Raw genomic sequence first — 9,438 nt, forward strand, 5'->3', positions numbered from 1 at the left:
CTGGCAAAGCAGATTTAAAAGGAGCCTATATGATCAATTACTGTTCTTGTCCTACTTTTGGAAATAGCAGGCCAAATTTATTGAAACTAGATTTATACATTGAATTTGTCTTGGCTATCTTTGGTAAAATGAGTGTGATTTTGGAGTGAAGAAATTGTTTCAATAGAAATTATAATACATAATTGTAGATATTAGATTTTGAACTGGATAATTATCTTTAAATTTTTTATTTATTTATTTACATGTGGACTAGACTGGATCCTGAATTTTTCTGATGAAAGCATTTAGCCATAGCATTCTAAACTAGTATTTTATTTTTCTCCCATCCTTTGCGTTGGAATTATTGAGAACTGGAACTTTTTTTTTTTTTTTTTTGAGCCTTGCAATTACAGACTATGACTAAAAGACATAATGTGGACTTTAGGAAAATCATCACAACAGGCTACCCAGTTGGAGGGAATGTACTCTGGTAATCCAAGTCAGATCTGAAGGCCATTAAAGAAACACAGGAAAATAGTGAAGAAGAGGACCCCTATAGTCCTGTGAGCCAGTCAAGGATCTCAGATTCTTCTTCAAAAAGCAAGAGCCTCACCTTGGCTGGGGTGGATCATTTGGTTGGAATGTTGTCCCATACCTGAAGGGCTGCAGCTTTGATTCCCCGTCAGGGCACATACCTAGGTTGTGGGTTTGATCACTAGTCTGAGTGCATATAATCCTGGGTCTGGGCACATATGGGAGGCAACTGATCGATGTTTCTCTTTCACATTGATGTTTCTCTCTCTCCCTCTATCCCTTCCTCTCTCTAAAAACAATGGAAAAAATGTCCCTGGTGAGGATAGAAAAGAGATTTTTTTTTTAAAAGCAAGAGCCTCACTAGAGATACATTAATGTATAGCAAGGCTGTTGTCACCATGGGCTTTGCACTTCTTTTCAGGTTTACATCCCTTAAACCAAAATCAGCTCTCCCACCCCATGAAAGGCCTGAGGGCAGACCTCAGAATTACCTTCCAGTTGCATTTCAAATCACCTAACAATGGGTGAATGGGCCTTTGCCCAGCTTACTTTCACTGAGAATACTTGTTAGCATAACTCAGCTGTCCTGAAGAGGGCACTGGGACTACTCCTGGCAAGTCTTGGGGCAGCCATAACACTGGTTTGTTCCATGGGGAGGATTTGCCTACCATGAGGCCACTCTCAGAAACCTTACCCAGGCCTAGAAGATTTTGCCACCAATTCAGGAGAAACTTTACAGGGCATTCAAAGATCACTTGACTTTTTGTCTAATGTAGTTCTAGATAACAGACTAGCTCTTGACTCTCATATAGCCAAACAGAGGGGAGTCATCACTATCATTGATAAGACATGCTGCACCTATATCAATAATTCAGATAAGGTTGAGACCACTATCCAAAAGACAGATGAACAAGCCTCACAACTACCTAGGTACTATCAGGGAACAGATCCTAACATTACCTGGGATACTATCAAAAGTGCCCTTCCTGCCTTCATCTAGTTTCTGCCTTTACTTGGCCCACTTGTTGTCCTGGTCCTCCTATTTATATTTGGACCATGTCTTTTAACCTACTTGTCAAGTTTTCATCCTCCTGGTTGAAAACAGTTTCATATGAAGCTTATAGTCATGCATGCAAGGCTTCCAACCAGTGCCCCTCAACCTGCCACTGAACTGTCAGAAGCCCTTATGAAGTCCCTTGACTTAACAAGGACTTTTTATTCTTTCTGGGTTTAGGACTACCTGTACTCCTTAGCAGGAATTTTAGAAGATACCTCCAGCCTTTATCACTTAAAATTAAGTAGAAAAAATATCTTTCTGGGAAGAATGAGACAGGCTGAGCCTCTCTTAAATGGATGGGAATGCTCTTCAGTTATTTTTTAAGCCTCTTCTAGTTAGGTTTAAAGTTTCTCTTCAGATACTTCCCAAAGAGCTCCACTCTATCTGCGCTGGTCTATACCAGCCTACAGCAGGAACCTGAAAAGCAAAGAGCTCCACTCTGCACATGTCTGCAGAACCCCGCCCTATGTAAGCCAGACCCTGGCATCAGTTTGGAAAGCCAAATTCTTCATTAGTGTATGTTCCCTTGGTTCATCAAGCTCCTTCTCTTTCTCTGTTCCCTCCCTCTTGTTTTCAGTAAACCTCTTATTTAAAAGTGTTTCATCTCCTCCTGTGATTTTATCTTGAGGGAGGTGCAAGAACCCCTATGCCCACAATAACACTTGAAATTTGTGTTAAGAATATATTCACGGACTTCTGTCCAAGATGGAGGCGTAGACAGACATGCTGCATCTCTCTCCACAACTAAGAAGGAATACAACTACCTCAAAACTAGAAACAACCAGAAGTTCCAGAAAATCGAGCTGCATGGAAGTCCAACAAACAAAGATATAAAGAAGAGATACTCATCCAGACAGGTAGGAGGGGCGGAGCTAGGGCAAAGAGGACACAGTGTGGTGGTGGTGGTAGCAGCAGCGGCAGCAGCAGGCCGTCAGAAAGCACAGTTACTCATTTTAAGAAGTTGGGAGGGACACCTGGGGAATGCTCCCAGCTCCTCACCAGATTACGCAGCTCATGGTCCCAGCACCGGGGAAAATTGAGCCTCATTGCTTCTGACTGTGAAAACCAGTGGGGGTTGGGGTGGAGGCAGAAACTGCTGGTCTCTCAGTGGAGTACGGTTGTTTGAGGGGCACCCATGATCCTAGAACATTCGCGGACCCACTCACTCTGGGAACAACGGCCAGGGCAACAGCTACAGGGGCTCCAGTCCCATATGGAAGTGGGAGAAGTGCCTGGAAAGGGGGCGAGTGCTGGGCAAGTGACATTGTTCCCTCTCAGACTCCTCCTCCACATATAGTGCCACAACATAGTGAAACTAGTCTCCCTGTACTGACAAATCCCTAAGGCTCCACCCCTTAGAACATAACAGGAGCAACAGCTCTACCTAAGACACAGAGGCAAACAAACACAGCAGCCTGTCAAGAGGAGGACACAGAAGTATGGCCCAAAAGAGGGAATGGATCAAGGTTCCAGTGGGAGAACTAAGTGACGAGGAGAGAGCCAACCTAACAGATGCAGAATTTCAAACACTGGTAATAAAGATGCTCACAGGCTTAACAGATATGCTTGAGTACATCAAACATAAGGGAAGAAGTGAAGGCTATGCTAAGTGAAACGAAGGGAAATCCACACAAAACCAATGGTGAAGGGAAGAAAACCAGGGTTCAAATCAATGATTTGGAACATAAGGAAGGAAAAAACAGTCAACCATACAGAAGGAGGAAACAAGATTTGAAAAAAATGAGGAGAGGTTGGGAACCTCTGCGACAACTTTAAACGTGCCAACATCTGAATCATGGGGGTGCCACAAGGAGAAGAGGAAGAGCAAGAAATTGAAAGCTTATGTGAAAAAATAATGGAGGAAAACTTCCCAAATTTAGCGCAGAAAATAGACATACAAGTCCAGGAAGCATGGAGCGTCCTGGGTGAGCTGGATCCAGAGGGGACCACACCAAGACACATCATAATTGAAATGCCAAGGGTGAAAGATAAAGAGAGAATCCTAAAAGCAGCAAGAGAGAAGCAGAGTTGCCTGCAAAGGGGTGCCTGCAAAGGGGTGGCTATAAAACTATCCGCTGATTTCTCAAAAGCCACTTTGCAGGCAAGAAGGGACTGGCAAGCACTATTTAATGTGATGATAAGTGACGACCTACAATCAAGATTACTCTATCCAGCAAAGCTATCGTTTAGAATGGAAGGGCAGATAAAGTGTTTCCCAGACAAGGTAAAGTGAAAGGAGTTCATCATCACCAAGCCATTATTATATGAAATGTCAAAGGGACTTACTTAAGAAAAAGAAGATCAAAACTACGAACACCAAAATGACAACAAACTCACAACTATCAACAACTGAATCTAAAAAATAAAAACAAAATCCAACTAAGCAAACCAGAATAGGAACAGAATCAAAGGTGCGGGGATCATTTGGAGGGTTATCAGCTGGGAGGGGGAAGGGGGAGAAATGGGAAAATGGTGCAGGGATTAAGAAGCATAATCAGTTGGTACAAAATAGACAGGCGAAAATTAAGAATAATGTAGGAAAGGGTGAAACCAAAGAACTTATATGCACAACCCATGGACATGAACTAAGGGGGGGGGATGGGATTGCTGGAGGGAAGAGGAGTACTGGGCAGAGGGGAGAAAAGGGGAAAAATTGGAACTACTGTAACAACATAATCAATAAACAGACTTGACAGTGACCAGAGGAGAGGGAGGAGGGGGAGAAGGAGGGGAAGATGGGAAACTGTCTAGTCAAGGAACTAGTATAAATAACACATGGAAATGGACAACAGGGTGGGGAATGACTGTGGGAGAGGGGTGAGGTGGGAGGGGAAGGTGAGAGCAACTGGGGAAAAATGGAACAACTGTAATAGAACAACAATAAAAAATAATAATAAAATATTTATTTATTTATTTTGTTAGAGAGGGGTAAGGGAGAAAGAGAGGGAGAGAAACACTGATGTGTAAGAAAAATATCCACCGGTTGCCTCTCACACACACCCCCAACCGGGGACTTGGCCTGCAACTCAGGCATGTAGTCTGACTGGGAATCAAACCAATGATCGTTTGGCTCACAGGTCTGCACTCAATCCACTAAGCCACACCAGCTGGGGATGAAACTTGTTTTACCTTGATTTGGAGCTTGTCCCTAGATTTGATTAGCAAATAGAGTTAACTTATTCCAACTGTTTTAAAATAATGATTTTTTCCATACTTGTCTCATGGCTAATGGAATTTTTAAGTGAAAAGTTCAGGTCTCTGGCTTTGCTTGTCTGTATATGTCTATATTTGTCTTCCTCCAGAGGAAATTATTGAAACTGTTTTTATAAAAAGAGCTGTGTTTATTTGACTTAAAGAAATTAAACACTTACATAAATTAAATAAAACAAACGCTTTTTGGGATCACATGGTCTAGTAAATTAGTTAATATGGAAACTGATTTAAGGTTTTTAAATTTTATCTTGGTTAACAAAAATATGTTCATGACTATCTCTGTTACTTACTTTAGGCTTGAAATTTTTTTGTAATATATTTATTGATTTTAGAGAGGAAGGGAGAGAGAAAAAGTGAGAAACATCAGTATGAGAGAGGAACATCTGTTGGTTGCCTCCCACATGCTCCTGAACTGGGGATCGAACTGGCAACCTAAGTATCTGCCCTAACTGGGAATCAAACCTCAGTCTTTTGGTGTACAGGATGACACTTCAACCGAGCCACACCAGCCAGGGCTAATTTTGGCTTTTAAATATAGAGAAACTAAAGATATCTGGATCTGTTAATAAAAATATTTTATGCTATATTAAGGAAGTACATATTTCTAAAGATTATGAAATATATTTGCCAATCAAAGAAACTATATTTCTAGAGGTTGTAAAGTGATTCACAAATTAGTCTTTTGGTTGTCACTAAAATTAAGGTTTAAGCTTTCACAGCTATTTGCCTTTCTGTATTTGCAAAATCTTTGTCACTTAGTTTAAGTAAATTAATGATTGATGCTACTTTCTGATAATGGATCAGCAATTCTTTCAAGGAAAGATCTTGGTCGAAAGAGGGAAAATATAAATAGTAATATAAATGGAGTCACTTTAAAGTGGAACTGGAGCTGTCTTACGCGTAATGTTAAAAAAAAGGGCAAAATAACTTTTGAACTAGGCCTAAGGAATCTCAATGTAGAATACTGTTTCTGTTTTTGTTGAAGCACCCCAATCAAGGCTAGTATCTCACTGACTTATAAGGAGAAAAAGGAATAGGACTTAAAAGTCCTGGAGTGGTTTCAGTCATGGGGCAATTTAGGGATTAGCCAGGAACTCAGTAAAATCAGCCCTCCCTAACATAACTTGGTTTCTCCCATTCCTAGGACCCCTCACAGCTATAATCTTACTTCTAATTTTTGGTATACAATTAGAAAAGGTAACTGAAAACTTAAATAAACATGTTAATCTTATTTTACCCACACCAACAGATAGTAAGTTACACCCATTAATCCAGGGAACTGGGTATACGTATTTAAAAACCTGGATATCAGGATCCCTGTAAGACCAACTGAACCCTGTATGTACAGGTTCTCATTTGGTATTATTAGAAAAATCATTCCGTTTTTAAACTATAAGATATAGCTTCCTGGATACATCACCCTTGAGTGAAGCCAGCTATACCAGCCAGTGGGAACAAGGAACCAGATCTACAGTTCTCCTCTGAACCCCTGTCTGACCACAAACCGTTATGTCATTCATGTTCTCAGGAATCCCAGAATCTAGGGGATCCTAAGACTTTCATAAGTCAGGTTGCCAGAGAATTTCTCTCCTCTAACTTAAAGATGTACTCCATCCATGTTCAGCAGGAAGCAATTACAGAAGTATTACGTACTCTCATCCTCATTCCCTTGAGAATGAGTGAAAAATATCAGGAGGAATTATTAGATAGGGCAAGTCTCAAGGTCTGGGAAGTTCTTATTAAATGCTATTCTTGCTAAATGTTAAAATGTAGTACAATGTTTTGCAGACACAGCTAGCTGTAACCAGATGAGCTTGACCAGAACCTTAACAGATAAGTTTAGCCAACTGCAAAGAAGACATTTACTTGTAATTAACAAGATCTGGGGAAAAATCAACATGTAATTAACCAAATAGGGTATAAAAGCAATGGCTAAGCCTCTGAGGAGACAGAGCTTTGGATGTGAATCCACTATGTCCTTTACTTGCTGTAAGTGAATAAAACTACCTAATGACAGCCATGTCTCATTCTTGAATAAAGTACCTCAAGCTGTGAACTCCTTGAGTTTGATAATGTTTGGGTGGATTCAGAGTTGCCTTGGTGACAAGTTTTTATGAGAATATTGATCAGAGAGGTTGAAGCGATTGACTACAAGATGTAGACCTAATAAGGAAATATGAAGCCATGCTGGAAGAAAAGTGGAGGGATCAAGGAGGTCTTGATAAGGTTTAAAAATTGGTACAGTGAGAAAAAGAGAATGAGCTGGAGAGAAACTATTAGACTAAAGTTCATTGTTTCAAGGGTAAAGAATTCTAGGTGATTACAAAGTTCAAGGTATGACCATGGAAGAAGGTCATTGGAGATAAGATGATCAAGGGAATGAGAGGCTGGGGTGTTGGATGAATAAAAATATGGAACCTGAAGTCACTTAAAATAATGGAAAAACATTGAGTGGAGAAGAAATTGAATATAAGGAGTGAGCAGGGGTCAGTAACTGACACAGGAAAAAGGCTGTGATGTGCTTTACCAGAGAAAATTCTTGTGTTAGATAAGCTTCATTCAGGCATGAGTTATAGAGTTATTGGTTGTGACTTCGGTTTATTGAATTAGGAATATAGTACATCCAGAAAAAGGAAGAGAAAATTTGCTGATTTATATGTGATGCCACTCCAGAAAGTGCTAAAGTAATATCTGTCATGTGTGATGACACTATGGAAAATATAGAAAAGCATCTAATTTTGTGGATTTGAGATAACAACTGAATTTTAAAAAGCATAATATGTAACATTGTTGCAAGGCTGAGAGCCAAAAAATGTAATGTTATGTTACTCAGAATCAAGAAAATGTTAAATCCTTCTCAGTCTTTTATTGTAAAGAAATACTGCATATAATGCATTATTTTTATATAAAATAAGGTGTCTAAACAGAAACACAGTGAAACAAGGTTATATATTGATTGGTTGACAGGAATGTGACCAGGAGTTTGCAAGAACCTCACTCTGTATTTCCACTATGAGCAATGGCTCAGTATTTGCTACTTCACTGATTATGGTGACTTTATTGAGACCATATATGGGAGTCATATGTGTTGGAGTATTTTAATACAAATTGCTGACATCCTAAACTTTTCTTTGTAAATATTTCAGTATGTAACCTTTTGGGATTGACTTTATTCACTAAGAGAAATGCCTTTGTGGTTCATCCATTTGCAATGTGTTATCAATAATTTGCTCCTTTTTACTGTTTAGTAATAGTCCATTGGATGGATGAACTTGAGCTTATCAAATCAGTAATTGAAAGATGATTGGGTTGTTTTATGGTTTTGCTATTATGAATAAAGCTTCTATGAATATCACATACAGGTTTTAGTATGAAGATCTTTTCATTTCTCTAGGATAAATGTCCAAGGGTGTCCTTACAGGGGTAATATAAAGGGGGGACCCCAAAAAACCTCAAGCTGTCTTCTGGAGTGTGAACCCCTTGTAATACAGGCTTCCCCTGCTAGGGGAATGTTCTAGGAACCCATCTGTATCAATGTACCAGCTGGTATTGTTGTGAGGCTGCGTTTGGCTTCACTGAATTTTTTTGAAGACTCTTTCAGCGTGTTTGCCCATTTCATTGTGGGTGATTTATGAGCACACCTGTCCACACCTCGCTGAGTATTCAGCAGTTTTTGACCAAAAACAGCATGACCTCTGTGCCCCACCCTCCCTCTTTAACAGGTCTTGACTTAGGTGACTTTTTTTGTTTGTTTCCCTGGATGAAAAAAATTCTCTAAGGGAAACATTTTGCCTATGTGGAAGAGGTGAAACAAAAATGGCAGGAGCACTAAAAGGCAACAAAACCAAGTTCAAAACTGTTTTGAGCAGCGGAAAAGAAGTCTCAATAGTTGTATTGCATCGAATGGAGAGTACTTTGAAGGGGCCTGAAGTTTAAACATGTAAGAGTAAATAAAATGTTTTATAAATAAATTCCAGGTGTTTTGGGTCCCCCCTTGTATGAAAGTATACGTTTAATTTTATAAGAAACTGCCAGAATGGTTTCCAGAGCCTTAGCATTTTACATTCCCAGCAGCATTGTATGAAAGATACCATTTCCCGCATCTTTGTCAATATTTGGTATTACTATTTTTTATTTTGGCAGTTCTAATTGGTGTATGCTGGTAGTTTATTATGTTTTTATTAAATTTAAATTTATTTTATATTTAGAGAGAGGGGAAGGGAGGGAGAAAGAGAGGGAGAGAAACATCAATTTATGGCTGCCTCTACGTGTACCACCAACTGGGGACCTGGCCTGCAACCCATGTATGTGCCCTGATTGGGAATCAAACCAGTGACCTTTCGATTCGCAGGTCGTCACTCAATCCACTGAGCCACACCAGCCAGAGCAGTTTATTATGGTTTTAATTTGCATTTCCCTAATGGCTAATGATGTTGAACACCTTTTCATGTGCTGCTTTGCTTTCTGTATATCCTTTTTAGGAAATTCTAGTCAGGTCTTTTGCTCATTTACTAATTGGATTTTTTAGTTTTTAGCACTGAGTTCTAAGATTTCTTTATATATTCTAGATACCAATCCTTAGTTTGATATGTGGTGTACATATATTTTCTGCCAGTTTCCAGCTTGTCTTTTCACCATTTTAACAGGGTCTCTTA

Source organism: Furipterus horrens, unplaced genomic scaffold (assembly GCF_987537825.1).
Source record: "Furipterus horrens unplaced genomic scaffold, mFurHor1.1.pri manual_scaffold_17, whole genome shotgun sequence".
Taxonomy (NCBI): Eukaryota; Metazoa; Chordata; class Mammalia; order Chiroptera; family Furipteridae; genus Furipterus; species Furipterus horrens.